This window comes from Arachis hypogaea, chromosome 14 (assembly GCF_003086295.3).
Source record: "Arachis hypogaea cultivar Tifrunner chromosome 14, arahy.Tifrunner.gnm2.J5K5, whole genome shotgun sequence".
Classification (NCBI taxonomy): domain Eukaryota; kingdom Viridiplantae; phylum Streptophyta; class Magnoliopsida; order Fabales; family Fabaceae; genus Arachis; species Arachis hypogaea.
The window spans coordinates 130,106,941-130,124,540 of NC_092049.1; the positions used below are offsets into that span (position 1 = coordinate 130,106,941).

Sequence of the window (17,600 nt, forward strand, 5' to 3'; positions counted from 1 at the left end):
ACAGAAAAAGCTGGGCGTTCAAAATGCCCAGTGAAGAAGGAAAACTGGCGTTTAAATGCCAGCCAGGGTACCTGGCTGGGCGTTAAACGCCCAAAAGGTAGGATTTTGGGCGTTAAACGCCAGAATGGATACCATTCTGGGCGTTTAACGCCAGAAGGACACTAGAGGGAAGATTTTGTTTTTAATTCAAATTTTTTTCAAGTTTTCATAATTTTTCAAAATCAAATCTTTTTCAAATCATATCTTTTCAATCATATCTTTTCAAAATCAATTTCTTTCCATTTTATATTTTTTTACTATTTTCGAAAATACTTGCTAACAATTAATGATTTGATTCAAAAATTTCAAGTATGTTGCTTTCTTGTTAAGAAAGGTTTAATATCTGAATCATATCTTTTAAATTTCTTGTTAGCCAAGTCATTAATTTTAAAATCAAATCTTTTTAAATTATTTTTCAATTATATCCTTTCAATCATATTTTTTTAAAACCATATCTTTTCAATCATATCTTCTTAATCACATCTTTTTCAAAATAATTTTCAATCATATATTTTTTATTTCTAAATTCAAAAATCTTTTTCAAAAATCACTTAATTTCTATCCCAACTCTAATTTTTGAAAATCATCAATCAAATTTTCAAAATTTCTTTTAATTATTTCAAAATCTTTTACTTTAATTTCAAAAATTCTTCCCCTCTTCTCACATCCTTCTATTTAAGGACTAACACTCCTCCACTATCAACAATTCGAACTCTATCCCTCTTGATAAGTTCGAATTATTCTCTTTCTACCTTCTCCTTCTATTCTTCTTTTCCTCTGACACTTCAAGGAATCTCTATACTGTAACATAGAGGATTCCATACTTTCTTGTTCTCTTCTCTTTCTTATGAGCAGGAGCAAGGACAAAAGTATTCTTGTTGAGGCTGATCCTGAACCTGAAAGGACCTTGAAGCAAAAGCTAAGAGAAGATAAAGCACAACTCTCTGTAGAGGACCTAACAGAGCTCTTCAAACAAGAAGAAAACATGGCAGCCAAAAACAACAACAATGCCAACAATGCAAGGAAGGTGCTTGGTGACTTTACTGCACCTACTCCCGACTTCTATGGGAGAAGCATCTTTATCCCTACCATTGGAGCAGACAATTTTGAGCTTAAGCCTCAATTAGTTTCTCTAATGCAACAGAATTGCAAGTTTCATGGACTTCTATTGGAAGATCCTCATCAGTTCTTAGCTGAATTCTTGCAAATCTGTGACACTGTCAAGACCAATGGGGTTGACCCCGAGGTCTACAGACTTATGCTCTTTCCTTTTGCTGTAAGAGACAGAGCTAGGATATGGTTGGATTCACAACCTAAGGAAAGCCTGAACTCTTGGGAAAAGCTAGTAAATGCCTTCTTGGAAAAGTTCTTTCCACCTCAAAAATTGAGCAAGCTTAGAGTGGAAGTCCAAACCTTTATACAGAAGGAAGGAGAATCCCTCTATGAAGCTTGGGAAAGATACAAGCAATTGATCAGAAGGTGTCCTTCTGACACGCTTTCTGAATGGAGCATCATAGGTATCTTCTATGATGGTCTGTCTGAACTGTCCAAGATGTCATTGGACAGCTCTACTGGAGGATCTCTTCATCTGAAGAAGACGCCTGCAGAAGCTCAGGAACTCATTGAGATGGTTGCAAATAACCAATTCATGTACACTTCTGAAAGGAACCCTGTGAATAATGGGACAAATCAGAAGAAAGGAGTTCTTGAGATTGATACTCTGAATGCCATACTGGCTCAGAATAAAATATTGACTCAGCAAGTCAATATAATTTCTCAAAGTCTGTCTGGAATGCAAGCAGCAACAGGCAGTACCAAAGAAGCTTCATCTGAAGAAGAAGCTTATGATCCTGAGAACCCAGCAATGGAAGAGGTGAATTACATGGGAGAACCCTATGGAAACACCTATAATCCTTCATGGAGAAATCATCCAAACCTCTCATGGAAGGATCAACAGAGGCCTCAACAAGGCTTCAACAACAATAATGGTGGAAGAAATAGGTTTAGCAATAGCAAGCCCTTTCCATCATCTTTTCAGCAACAGACAGAGAATTCTAAGCAGAGCCACTCTGACTTAGCAACCATAGTCTCTGATCTAATTAAAACCACTCAAATTTTCATGACTGAAACAAGGTCCTCCATTAGAAATTTGGAGGCACAAGTGGGTCAGCTGAGTAAAAAAGTTACTGAACTCCCTCCTAGTACTCTTCCAAGCAATACAGAAGAGAATCTAAAAGGAGAGTGCAAGGCCATCAACATGACCCACACGGCCGAACTTGGAGAGGAGGAAGTGGCAGTGATCTCCACTGAGGAAGATCTCATTGGACGACCACTAGCCTCCAAGGAGTTCCCTCCTGAAGAACCATGGGAATCTGAGGCTCACACTGAGACCATAGAGATTTTATTGAATTTACTTCTGCCATTCATGAGCTCTGATGAGTATTCTTCCTCTGAAGAGGATGAAGATGTTACTGAAGAGCAAGTTGCTAAGTACCTTGGAGCAATCATGAAGCTAAATGCCAAGTTATTTGGTAATGAGACTTGGGAGGATGAACCCCCCTTGCTCACCAAAGAACTGGATGACTTGACTAGGCAGAGATTACCTCAAAAGAGACAGGATCCTGGGAAGTTCTCAATACCTTGTACTATAGGCACCATGACCTTTGAGAAGGCTCTGTGTGACCTAGGGTCAAGCATAAACCTCATGCCTCTCTCTGTAATGGAGAAGCTAGGGATCCTTGAGGTACAAGCTGCAAGAATCTCACTAGAGATGGCAGACAATTCAAGGAAACAAGCTTATGGACTTGTAGAGGATGTCTTGGTAAAGGTTGAAGACCACTACATCCCTACTGATTTCATAATCCTAGACACTGGAAAGTGTATGGATGAATCCATCATCCTTGGCAGACCCTTCCTAGTCACAGCAAAAGCTGTGATTGATGTTGACAGAGGAGAATTGATCATTCAAGTGAATGAAGACTCCCTTGTGTTTAAAGCTCAAGGATATCCCTTTGTAACCATGGAGAGGAAGCATGAAGAGCTTCTCTCAATACAGAGTCAGACAGAGCCCCCACAGTCAAACTCTAAGTTTGGTGTTGAACCCCCACATTCAAACTCTAAGTTTGGTGTTGGGAGTAGGGGTGGCAAAACGGGTCGAGCCTGTCGGGCCGATCCGCTAAACCCGCTAAAAAAGGCGGGTCGGGCTAGGAATTGGAACCCGCCAAATTAAAAAAATCTGCCAAACCCGCACTGCTAAATTGGCGGGTTTTGGCGGGGCGGGGCGGGCCGGTCCGCCCGGCCGAAGATTTTTATTTTTCTTTTTTTTTTAATTAAATAAAAGAGTAATTACTATTATAAAATTAATAATTATAGAATTTTTAAACACTTTTTTTCATTTTTTGTTTTTATTCTTTTTTGAGTTATTAACTTTATTTATTTTATTTTACAATTTCGTATATATGCTCAAATTATGTGACTTATTTTTTAAAATAAAGATGATTCTATTGACAAATATTATTTTGAACAATTTTATTGAAGTTAAAAATAAAAAAATAGTAAAAAAATTATATTATAATTTGACTATTTTTTATTTGTATTTGATTTTTTAATTATTATTTTTTGGTTAATTTTAATGAATTTTATTTTTCAAAAAAAAAAAAAAAAGAAAGAGCCAAGCGGGCTAGCCCGCCAACCCGCCAATCCGCCATAAAGTGGGACGGGCTAGCATTTTGAACCCATTTTAGTTGGCGGGGCGGGCCAGTCCGCCCCGTTTATGTGGCGGGCCTAGGCGGGGCGGGGCGGATTGGGGAGGGCCGGCCCGCTTTGTCACCCCTAGTTGGGAGGTTCCAACATTGCTCTGAACATCTGTGAGGCTTCATGAGAGCCCACTGTCAAACTATTGACATTAAAGAAGCACTTGTTGGGAGGCAACCTAATCTTTAATTATCTATGTTAAATTTCTATTTTCTTTTGTTATTTTATGTTTTCTGTAGGTTGATGATCATGTGAAGTCACAAAAATAATTGAAAAAGCAAAAACAGAATGAAAAATAGCACACCCTGGAGGAGAAACTTGCTGGCGTTTAACACCAGAAAAGGGCAAGAAGCTGGCGTTAAACGCCAGAAATGGGCAGCAGCCTGGCGTTTAACTCCATGATTGGCAGAAAGGGGGCGTTTTGCACGCCACTTGGTGCAGGGATGAGAAATCCTTGACACCTCAGGATCTGTAGACCCCACAGGATCCCCACCTACCTCATCTCTCTCTCTCTCTTCTTCCCCCATTCACCAATCACCTTAATACCTCTTCCCCAAAAAAACCCCTCACCAATCAAATCCTACCATTCTCTTCACCACTCACATCCATCCTTCATAAAACCCCACCTACCTCACCATTCAAATTCAAACCATCTTCCCTCCCAAACCCACCCATAATGGCCGAACCCTACCCCTCTCTCCACCCCTATATAAACACATCTTCATCCCTTCATTTTCACACAACATAAGCACTACTTCTCCCCCTTGGCCGAAACACTAAGCCCCCTTGACAAACCCCAATTTGACAGTTTGTTTTGTATTGATTTTTGGGGATTTTATCACCTTTTACCCATATTTATTCAAGAAATAGCATGGTTTTGTATATTCTCCTTTAATTGTGCTTGAATGTGAAAACATGCTTTTTAGGACTCAAAATAGCTAAATTTAATTCACCTTGATTCTATTAGATGCCTTGATATGTTTGTTAAGTGATTTAAGGTTTAGGAGGAAAAGATTGGATCAAGGGAATGAAGAAAGAAAGCATGAAAAGTTGGAGAACCCATGAAGAAATGGAAGAACCGGAAAGCTGTCAAGCCGACCTCTTCGCACTTAATCGGCCATAACTTGAGCTACAGAGGTCCAAATGATGCGGTTCCAGTTGGGTTGGAAAGCTAACATCCGGGGCTTCGAAATGATATAAGATTTGCCATAGTTGCTATACGTATAAGGATGCGTACGCGCACTGTACGCGTACGCGCCGTTGGTGCACGTGATTCACTTCATGCAAACTCGTGGCTAGCGAATTTACAAGCCTTGTGGGCCCAATCCAACTCATTTCTGATGCTATTTAAGCCAAGGATTGAAGGGGGAATGAAGATACTTTTGATACTTTACATACTTTTCATACTTTAGAAGTTAGTTACCATTAGTTTAGTTTTAGCTTAGTTTAGTAGTGAGAGTTAGTTTCTAGAGAGAGAAGCTCTCTCTTCTCTTTAGAATTAGGATTAGGATTAGGTTTAGTTCTTAGATCTAGGTTTTAATCTTTGCTTTCTTCCACTTCTATCTCTCAATTCTTTGTTGCTACATTCAATCTTCTTCTATTCCTTTGTTGTAATTTCCTTTATGTTGTTCTTATACTTTGTTGTAGATCTAGTATTGTTCCTTCTACATTCTTCCAATTCAATAAGAGGTAATTCATAATAAATGTGCCTTCTTTGCTTTTCTATTGTTGATCTCTTGTTTTTGTAGTTGTAGATTCCTTTAATTCTTGCATTTAATAATGTTTACTCCTCTTGCACTTTATGTGTTTGTTGAAATGTTTCTTTTAGTTTTAGTGTAGATTTTGTTCCTCTTGGCCTAGGTAGAGTAATTAGTGACACTTGAGTTATCTAATTCCTTTGTTGATTGATAATTGGAGAGATTGCTAATTGGTTTGGAGTACACTAAAGCTAGTCTTTCCTTGGGAGTTGGCTAGGACTTGTGGCTCAAGTCAATTCATCCACTTGACTTTCCTTTAATTAGTAAGGGTTAACTAAGTGGTAGCAATGAACAATTCTCATCATAATTGAGAAGGATAACTAGGATAGGACTTCTAGTTCTCACACCTTACCAAGAGCCTTTTATAGTTGTTAGTTTATTTTCATTGCCATTTACTTTTCATGCTTCTTATCCAAAACCCCAAAATAACTCATAACCAATAACAAGACACTTTATTGTAATTCCTAGGGAGAACGACCCGAGGTCCAATACTTCGGTTTATAAATTTTAGGGGTTTGTACTAGTGACAAACAACTTTTTGTATGAAAGGATTAGTGATTGGTTTAGAAACTATACTTGCAACGAGAATTCATTTGTGAAATTCTATACCATCAAAAATCCATTCATCAAAATGGCGCCGTTGCCGGGGAATTGCAATGGTGTTATGTTATTGGTTATTGTACATATGTGAATAGTATGAATATCTTGCTTTTTGCTTTATTTGCTAGTTGTAGAATTTTGTTTCTTTTGTTTCCTATTAGCTTTTGTTTTTATTTTATCTTTTCACCATGAATTCTCATTTTGGCTATGAGTGTGATTACAACTATGTTGTAGGTGATGGGAGCTACAATGAAGATGTGTATCAAGGATGGGACAACCAAAGGTGGGAGGAGCCATATGCTTATGATCAATCCTCTTGGCAACAACCTCCACCAATGCACTATGAAGAAGAGCCATTCTATGATGCATATCAATCCAATGGCTATGGTGAATCTCTTTGTGACTTTCAAGAACCACCACCATATGCCTATGAGTCATATCCTCAACATGAACCTCAACCACACTCACAAGCCTATTTTCAACAAACACCTCCATATGACCATGATCCTTACCTACCATACCAACCTCCTTTTGAACCATATGAGCCATACATGGAACCACAATTCCAAGATTACTACTCTCAAGAACCACCTCAATACACACCACCACCTTACCAAGAAGAACCACCTTCCTATAATGAACTCTTTCTCCAAGACAATGAACCCTCTTATCCACCCCAATTCTCAATGGATGAAACCCTTAGCCTTATACTTCAAGGGCAAGGAGAAATGCAAAGGGAGACACTAGAATTTATGGCTACCTTGACCAAGGTAGTAAGCATTTTAGCTTCCCAATGCTTGAGCACTCAAAGCACTCCCATGGTCACATGTGGAGAACCAATTAAAGAGCATAGCATGAAGGAAAGATTGGAAACTCCGGTGGAAAAGGAGGAATGCTACTTTGTGTTAGAACAATTGGAGGAGCCTATGATTATTAAAGAAAAGGAAGAAGTGGTTGAAGACTTAGGAGATGCGGAACCTCCATGGGAAGCTAAAATCAAAGAAAATCCCTCCAAGAAGAGTAAATTTGATGTTGAGGAGGAATGTGCACAACCTCCGAGGCATATTCTATATGAAGACTTGGAGAGAATGAAGCAAGAATTGAGTTTCCTTGGTGATGAAGATCATGCACCCAATCCTCTTGGTGAAGAATCCTTTGAATTTGAAGAACCTTCTCCCAATGAATTTAAAAGTGATGTGGAGGTAGATTTCTCTCAACCTCCCATTTATGACTTGAGTGATGTTGAAGAGTTAGAGGAAGTTGATGAACAAAGGATTGAAAATGAAGAAGTTTATGAAGAGGTGGAGATTGACAAGGAAGAACACAAGGGAGTAAAGCTTGCTAGCACGTTGGAGATACCTCTCCCCAAGCCACCACCATCCATTCTTTCATTCAAGTGGGTAAATTCCTTATACTCAAGCTTTATTATTCCCCTTGAATATGGTTTGCTTGAGACGGATGGTCAACTTAGACATATTTGTGGCTTTAAAAGCAAAAAGGAAATGGCTAGTGGTTGGAAACATTATTCTAGGCTCATTATGGTTGCATGTTCAAAGCTTAATTGCACGGTTTGGTATAGAGCTAGATTGTTTGGGTCTAGGAGAATGTTTGGTCACTTTATTGAGAATTCTAAGGTCATGCCACCCAAATGGAATAATGATAATCAACTTGAAGATGGGTGTGGAAATAAGATATGGGATCCGGGAATATATGAGGATCAATTTTGGGAGCCCATGGTTTGTGAAGAACTCCATCAAGGCTTGAAGATATTAAAATTGAAGAATGGAGCTTATTGGAGATTCAAGCATTGGTGGATGTTCAAGGATAGCTTCAAGCACAAGCCACCTTGAGAGGAGCTCCCCATAAGTCCAACTTAAGGACAATAAACAAAAGTGCTAGGTGGGAGACAACCCACCATGGTAAAATCCTTTCATTTTCTCTTTTGTACATATTGATAGAATTAGTTTAATTTCATGTTTTGTTTAGATAGTTGAGTTTAATTGGTAGTTTAGTATGTTAAATAAGGTTTTAGGGTGTTTTGGTAGATGCTTGGAGGTTTGGAATGCTTGGATTGGTGCAAAAACATAGAAAAAATTTTGAAAAACAGAGCACCATCCACGCGTACGCGTACATGGCGCGTACGCGCACTTACAGCATTTCCGACCATCCACGCGCGCGCGCCATGCGTGCGTATGCGTGGATTGAGAAGTTCCAACCTCCATACATTTTCCAGAGAGTTGTGCCTGCGCCGCGCCAACGTTGTGCCTTTCGCACAAACCAACTCGCGCGTACGCGCACATGACGCGTACGCGCCACTCTCGAAATAAGCCAACGACGCGCGCGCGCCATGCGTGCGTGCGCGTGGATGCCCTTTCTTCCATCCATTTCTTTTCTTCTCCTCCTTCCATTTCTCCCTTTTTCCTTTCTTCTTCCCTCCTCCTACCCCTCATCCAACACTTCCAAACACCATTGACAACCATTTATTTTAGTTAACAAATTAGTTAGTTAGTTAGTTGATTAGTTGGTTTTAGTTTAGTTTTCATTTTATTTTCTCTCTTTTCATCATAAGTGTTGGAGTATTGACTTTGTTTACTATACATTGCTATATCCCTTATTGCCTAAATGCTATTTTAGCATGAATGTTTTTAGATAATCTTTGTTGGATTCTATGATTGAGGTTATATTTTGTTACTTGGTTTTGAGTTCTTCATGCTTACCTTTTGAAAAATACCAAGTGATGAGAATTGTCTTCGAGCTTATAACTCTTTTGAATTGCATGTTGTAACTAGCCACCATGTGATTTGGATCCTTTTCCCTCGATTAGGCAACCTCTTGATGGATGATGTTGTGCATTTACCTTAATGCATTGTGTTCATGATTATATCCATCCATATGTTTGACTTGAATGCTTTCATGCTTCTCTAATGCTTGTCTTACCTTACAAGCTTACTTAAAGCATCTCAAGCACACTAGGATAAGTGAAGTGCATGCTTCTTTTGTGACATAGCTTTTATGCTAATGTGTATTCTAAACCGCACAATTTAGAATTCACACACCTAATATTTCTTAATGTCACACTAATTCACTCACCTCATTCTAGTGATTTACCTCATTCCAACAATGTATGCTTCCTTGCTTTTATATCTTCTCATCTTATGGTGTTATATTTTTGTTTTTCATAACGAATGCACCACAAGCAACCATGGAAGCGGAAGAAAGAACACATAGCAATCCGGAGAGTCGCCGTACCCCCTTGCTCGTCTTTGAGTGCACCGAGGACGGTGCAAACTTTTAAGTGTGGGGAGGTCGTCCGACCGGTCGGCGATTTTGGGTGACAAATTTCTAACTCCAATACTTTTGCATTTCATTTTAGGTTCTTAGGATTTTTACTTGCATTTTCTTATTTTTGCATATGTATACACAATAAGCTTAGTCAAAATAATGAGAATTTTTCAAGATTTCTATCTATAGGGCATGTCAATTGATTTGAGTGAAAACTTTTCATAGAACTTGCTTGAATTATATATATTATGGATCATGTTTTGAGCTAAGAACACAAATTTGTGAGATTTGAGCCTAATGGTGTGGTTACATCTTATAACCACTTATTTTCCTTCTTGTGTGCATTATTCTCTTTCTATGATTGTAATCTTTGATTTGTTTGATTCTTTATGTCCATTATTTTGTGTATTCGTGCATTTATGTGATTGAGGCCATCATTTCATTTAGCTCACTTACCCAAATAGCCTACCTTTTATCTTCCTTTGTTAGCCAAATTTGAGCCTACGCTTAACCCATTTATTCTTTAATTTAGCACATTACAAGCCTTAAAGCGAAAAACAATAATTGTCCCTTAATTTGGATCTTTGATTAGCTTAGGCTAGTGTGTGTAAGTATCATTCAAGTGTGGGAACCTTGGGACATTGGGTGAATAAAAGGGTATTTTGTATTGCTATTGAAAATATTGGGAATTGGGTACATACTCATGTATTGATCAAATGTAAAACCTTATGCATTGATGCTCTTGTATATAGAAAGAAAAAAAAATGAGAAAAACAAAAGAAAAAGAAAAGAAAAATAATATGGAAAAGAAAGAAAATAAAAAAAAAAGAAGAAAAAAAATAATAAAAAGGGGACAAAATGCCCCAAGGCAAGGTCCAATAAAATCAATGCATAAGTGTTGTGAAATGAAAAAGAAAATGCATGAGTATGTGAAAAAGTGAAGAATGGGTAGCTAGATTAGAACTTAATTGTATAGGATGTCATAGGTTAGGTGGGAAGTTTAAGCTTATCAAAGATTCAAATTTCAAGCTCACTTGACCAAATATGCATCCTACCTTGACCCTAGCCCCATTACAACTAATGAAAAGACCTCATGATACTTGTATGCATACATGAAATAAATGTTGATTGTTAGAAGAAAAACAAATCTTGGAAAGCATGAAATAGAGGAGAATTGAGTGAATCAACCCTAAACACTTGAGCGAATAGAGTGCAAACACATCCGGTGAGGGTTCGATGCTCAATTACATGTTTTCACCTATGATCATCATTCTTCATGCAAGTTTGTAAAAATATTTAATAACTCAATTCAATTGTGGATTAGACTTGCTAGTCCTTAGCCCTTGTGCATATATGTTTCTTGGGAATTGATTTATTTTGACCAAGCACTTGCATTCATTTAGATAGTTGCATATAGGTAGATTGCATTTAGTTAGTTTCCATTGAATAAATGCCATACCCTTACTTCACTCTTGGTTTAAGCATGAGGACATGCTTGGTTTAAGTGTGGGGAGGTTGACAAACCCCAATTTGACGGTTTGTTTTGTATTGATTTTTGGGGATTTTATCACCTTTTACCCATATTTATTCAAGAAATAGCATGGTTTTGTATATTCTCCTTTAATTGTGCTTGAATGTGAAAACATGCTTTTTAGGACTCAAAATAGCTAAATTTAATTCACCTTGATTCTATTAGATGCCTTGATATGTTTGTTAAGTGATTTAAGGTTTAGGAGGCAAAGATTGGATCAAGGGAATGAAGAAAGAAAGCATGAAAAGTTGGAGAACCCATGAAGAAATGGAAGAACCGGAAAGCTGTCAAGCCGACCTCTTCGCACTTAATCGGCCATAACTTGAGCTACAGAGGTCCAAATGATGCGGTTCCAGTTGGGTTGGAAAGCTAACATCCGGGGCTTCGAAATGATATAAGATTTTCCATAGTTGCTATACGTATAAGGACGCGTACGCGCACTGTACGCGTACGCGCCGTTGGTGCACGTGATTCACTTCATGCAAACTCGTGGCTAGCGAATTTACAAGCCTTGTGGGCCCAATCCAACTCATTTCTGATGCTATTTAAGCCAAGGATTGAAGGGGGAATGAAGATACTTTTGATACTTTACATACTTTTCATACTTTAGAAGTTAGTTACCATTAGTTTAGTTTTAGCTTAGTTTAGTAGTGAGAGTTAGTTTCTAGAGAGAGAAGCTCTCTCTTCTCTCTAGAATTAGGATTAGGATTAGGTTTAGTTCTTAGATCTAGGTTTTAATCTTTGCTTTCTTCCACTTCTATCTCTCAATTCTTTGTTGCTACATTCAATCTTCTTATATTCCTTTGTTGTAATTTCCTTTATGTTGTTCTTATACTTTGTTGTAGATCTAGTATTGTTCCTTCTACATTCTTCCAATTCAATAAGAGGTAATTCATAATAAATGTGCCTTCTTTGCTTTTCTATTGTTGATCTCTTGTTTTTGTAGTTGTAGATTCCTTTAATTCTTGCATTTAATAATGTTTACTCCTCTTGCACTTTATGTGTTTGTTGAAATGTTTCTTTTAGTTTTAGTGTAGATTTTGTTCCTCTTGGCCTAGGTAGAGTAATTAGTGACACTTGAGTTATCTAATTCCTTTGTTGATTGATAATTGGAGAGATTGTTAATTGGTTTGGAGTGCACTAAAGCTAGTCTTTCCTTGGGAGTTGGCTAGGACTTGTGGCTCAAGTCAATTCATCCACTTGACTTTCCTTTAATTAGTAAGGGTTAACTAAGTGGTAGCAATGAACAATTCTCATAATAATTGAGAAGGATAACTAGGATAGGACTTCTAGTTCTCACACCTTACCAAGAGCCTTTTATAGTTGTTAGTTTATTTTCATTGCCATTTACTTTTCATGCTTCTTATCCAAAACCCCAAAATAACTCATAACCAATAACAAGACACTTTATTGTAATTCCTAGGGAGAACGACCCGAGGTCCAATACTTCGGTTTATAAATTTTAGGGGTTTGTACTAGTGACAAACAACTTTTTGTATGAAAGGATTAGTGATTGGTTTAGAAACTATACTTGCAACGAGAATTCATTTGTGAAATTCTATACCATCAAAAATCCATTCATCACCCCTCCATCTCCTCTATTTCTTCTTCTTCCACTCTCTTCTTTTCATTTTGCTCGAGGACGAGCAAACCTTCTAAGTTTGGTGTGGTAAAAGCGTTGCTTTTTGTTTTTTCATAACCATTTATGGCACCAAAGGCCAGAGAAACCTCTAGAAAGAGGAAAGGAAAGGCAAAAGCTTCCACCTCCGAGTCATGGGAGATAGAGAGATTCCTCTCAAGGGTGCATCAAGACCACTTCTATGAAGTTGTGGCCAAGAAGAAGGTGATCCCCGAGGTCTCTTTTAAGCTCAAAAAGAATGAGTATCCGGAGATCCGACATGAGATCCGAAGAAGAGGTTGGGAAATTCTCACCAATCCCATTCAACAAGTCGGGATCTTAATGGTTCAAGAGTTCTATGCCAATGGATCACCAAGAACCATGATCAAAGTGTGAACCCGGACCCAAAGAATTGGCTTACAATGGTTCGGGGGAAATGCTTAGATTTTAGTCCGGAGAATGTAAGGTTGGCATTCAAATCCCTGGAATTGACATAGAGGGAGACATTTTTATTGATGAGGATAAGCCCATCACTAAGAAAAGGATGGAGCAAATAAGAGAACCTCACCAAGAGCATGAGGAAATTCCTCATCATGAAATCCCTGAGATGCCTCAAGGGATGCATTTTCCTCCACAAAACTATTGGGAGCAAATTAACACCTCCCTAGGAGAATTCAGTTCTAACATGGGACAACTAAGGGTGGAGCACCAAGAACATTCCATCCTCCTCCATGAAATTAGAGAAGACCAAAGAACCATGAGAGAGGAGCAACAAAGGCAAGGAAGAGACATTGAGGAGCTCAAGCACTCCATAAGATCTTCAAGAGGAAGAACAAGCCGCCATCACTAAGGTGGACCCGTTCCTTAATTTTCTTGTTCTTTATTTTCTGTTTTTCGAATTTTTATGCTTTATGTTTATTTATGTTTGTGTCTTTATTACATGATCACTAGTGTCTAAGTGTCTATGCCTTAAAGCTATGAAAATGAATCAATCACCTTGCTTAAATGAAAAATGTTTTTAATTGAAAAAGAAAAAGAAGTGCATGAATTTCAAATTTTAAAACAGTTTAATTATTTTGATGTGGTGGCAATACTTCTGTCTTTTTGAATGAAAGCTTGAACAGTGCATATTTTTGATATTGTTGATTCATGAATGTTAAAATTGTTGGCTCTTGAAAGAATGATGGAAAAGGAGAAATATTATTTGATAATCTGAAAGATCATAAAATTGATTCTTGAAGCAAGAAAAAGCAGTGAATAAAAAGCTTGCAGAAAAAAAAAGAAAAGAAAAAAAAAGAGAAGAAAATGCGAAAAAAAAAGAAAAAAAAAAAGAAAAGAAAAAGAAAGAAAAGCAAGCAGAAAAAGCCAGTAACCCTTTAAACCAAAAGGCAAGGGTAGAAAAAGGATCCAAGGCTTTGAGCATCAGTGGATAGGAGGGCCCACATGAATAAAATCCTGGCTTAAGCGGCTAAACCAAGCTGTCCCTAACCATGTGCTTGTGGCGTGAAGGTGTCAAGTGAAAACTTGAGACTGAGCGGTTAAAGTCGTGGTCCAAGAACAAAAAGAGTGTGCTTAAGAGCTCTGGGCACCTCTAATTGGGGACTCTAGCAAAGCTGAGTCACAATCTGAAAAGGTTCACCCAGTTATGTGTCTGTGGCATTTATGTATCCGGTGGTAATACTGGAAAACAAAATGCTTTGGGTCACGGCCAAGACTCATAAAGTAGCTGTGTTCAAGAATCAACATACTTAACTAGGAGAATCAATAACACTATCTGAATTCTGAGTTCCTATAGATGCCAATCATTCTGAACTTCAAAGGATAAAGTGAGATGCCAAAACTGTTCAGAAGTAAAAAGCTAAAAGCCCCGCTCATCTAATTAATACTGATCTTCATAGATGTTTTTGGAATTCATTGTATATTCTCTTCTTTTTATCCTATTTGATTTTTAGTTGCTTGGGGACAAGCAACAATTTAAGTTTGGTGTTGTGATGAGCAGATAATTTATACGCTTTTTGGCATTGTTTTTAGTATGTTTTTAGTATATTTTAGTTAGTTTTTATTATGTTTTTATTAGTTTTTAAATAAAAATCACATATCTGGACTTTACTATGAGTTTGTGTGTTTTTCTGTGATTTCAGGTATTTTCTGGCTGAAATTGAGGGACCTGAGCAAAAATCTGATTCAAAGGCTAAAAAAGGACTGCAGATACTATTGGATTCTGACCTCCCTACACTCAAAATGGATTTTCTGGAGCTATAGAAGCCCAATTGGCGCGCTCTTAATTGCTTTGGAAAGTAGACATTCTGGGCTTTCCAGAAATATATAATAGTTCATACTTTGCTCGAGATTTGATGGCTCAAACAGGCGTTCCAAGTCAGCTTAAGAATTCTGGCATCAAAACACCAGAACTGGCACAAAAGCTAGAGTTAAACGCCCAAACTGGCACAAAAGCTGGCGTTTAACTCCAAGAAAAGTCTCTACACATGAAAGCTTCAATGCTCAGCCCAAGCACACACCAAGTGGGCCCGGAAGAAGATTTCTGCATTAATTACTTATTTCTGTAAACCCTAGGCTACTAGTATTATAAATAGGACCTTTTGCTATTGTATCTGGGGATCTGACTTATAATCTCTGGACGGCTAGTCCTTAGACCGTGGAGGTTGGCCTCACGGCCATGCCTAGACCTTGTTCTTATGTATTTTCAATGGTGGAGTTTCTACACACCATAGATTAAGGTGTGGAGCTCTGCTGTTCTTCATGAATTAATGCAATTACTACTGTTTTCTATTCAATTCACGCCTACTTCTTGTTCTAAGATATTCATTCGTACCCAAGAACATGATGAATGTGATGATTATGTGACACTCATCACCATTCTCCCCTCTGAATGCGTGCCTGACAAACACCTCCGTTCTACATGCAATCAAGCTTGAATGTTTATCTCTTAGCCTTCTGGTTCATGACGCATGGTTGCCTCGCCTGACAACCGAGTCCTCCATTCCATGAAATCAGAGTCTTTGTGGTATAGGCAAGAATCAATTGGCAGCATTCTTGAGATCTGGAAAGTCTAAACCTTGTCTGTGGTATTCCGAGTAGGATCAGGGGTGGGATGACTGTGACGAGCTTCAAACTCGCGAGTGTGGGGCGTGTGACAGACGCAAAAGGATCAATGGATCCTATTCTGACATGATCGAGAACCAACAGCTGATTAGCCGATGTGGTGACAGCGCATCAGGACTATTTTCACTGAGAGGACGGGAGGTAACCATTGACAACGGTGAAACCCAACATAAGCTTGCCATGGAAGGGAGTATGCATGATTGGAAGAAGGCAATGGGAAAGCAGAGGTTCAGGAGGAGCAAAACATCTTCATACGCTTATCTAAAATTCTCACCAATGAATTACATAAGTATCTCTATCTTTATTTTATGTTTTATTCATCTTTTAATTATCAATCCTCCATAACCATTTGAATCCGCCTGACTGAGATTTACAAGATGACCATAGCTCGCTTCAAGCCGACAATCTCCGTGGGATCGACCCTTACTCGCGTAAGGTTTATTACTTGGACGACCCAATGCACTTGCTGGTTAGTTGTGCGGAGTTGTGATAAAGAGTTGAGATTACAATTGTGCGTACCAAGTTGTTGGCGTCATTGATGATCACAATTTCGTGCACCATTCAATATGGACTTTTTTCCGTTATTTAACTAATGTTTACTGCATGTTACTTTTGTTCTAATTCAGAAACTATGGCTTTAGCTACCAATGTTTCTGCACAAATTAGAAGTATTCCTATGCTGAATGGTTCAAACTTTAAAGTTTAGAAGGATACCGTGGAGATTGTCCTCGGTTGTATGGATCTGGATATAGCTCTTTCGAGAGGAGAAACCCACTTCTATTCTAGAAAATCTCAATGAGGTTAAAATAGAAAAGTGGAAGATATCCAATCGAATGAGCATTATGATCATGAAGCGCTCAATTTCTGAGGCATTTCGGGACTTAATTACTGAGGATAAAGATGCCAAATAGTTCCTAAAAGATATTAAAAAAAATTCTTTTCTAAGAATGAAAAGGCGGAAGCAAATAGCCTTTTGAGAAAACTTGTCTCCATGAGGTATAAAGGTAAAAGGAACATAAAGGAGTACCTTATGCAAACGTCTCATCTTGCTTCAAAATTAAAAGCACTAAAGTTAGAGTTGTATGAAGACTTACTCGAGCATTTCATTTTGATCTCCTTTCTTGCATACTTTGGGCAATTCAAAGTGAGTTATAACACTCTGAAGGACATTTGGTCATTAAATGAGCTTATATCTCACTGTGTGCAAGAAGAAGAGAGGCTACAGCAAGATAAGATTGAAAGTACTCACATGACTTCATCTTCTCAGTATAAAAGAAAGTGTGATACTACTGTGGATATGTCTTCTTAGCAGAAAAAGGCTAAGAAACAGGATCAAGTTTCAACCTGTTTCTTCTGTAAGAAGGTGGGACACATAAAGAAGGATTGTACCAAATATGCCACTTGGCGTGTAAAGAAGGGTATAATTCTTACTTTTGTTTGTTCTGAGGCTAGTTTAAGTTATGCACTTGTTGATACTTGGTGGGTAGATTCTGCTGCTACTACTCATGTAAGTGTTACTATGTAGGGTTGCCTGTGGAGCCGACCGCCAAGTGATGCTGAAAGATACATCTATGTGGCAAACGGCAATATAGTTGCAGTCGAAGCTATAGGAACCTTTAAATTATGTTCCACGAGTGGATTTTACTTGGATTTATTAGAGACATTTTATGTGCCGTCATTTAGATGAAATTTGATTTTTGTTTCTCATTTGGATAAATCAGGTTATTTTTGTTCGTTCAGAGACAATAAAGTCAGTCTCTTTTATAATTCGAATAATATTTGTTCTGGTCATTTGGTGGATAATCTATATAGGCTTGACCTAAATTCCTATAATAATGAAATACTACAAACAGGTACAAAACAAAAACTAAATAAGAATTCGGCATTATTATGGCAC

At 38.0% G+C, this 17,600-nt stretch overlaps 1 non-coding gene across 1 annotated transcript; it reads right to left on the reverse strand.

Annotated features, from left to right (window-relative positions):
• Window positions 1-1,429: 1,429 nt before the first annotated feature.
• LOC112745719 (small nucleolar RNA R71) lies at window positions 1,430-1,537 on the reverse strand. The gene has a single exon (XR_003173632.1). It is a non-coding gene; the product is annotated as a small nucleolar RNA R71 (small nucleolar RNA).
• Between the last annotated feature and the right edge of the window lie 16,063 nt (window positions 1,538-17,600).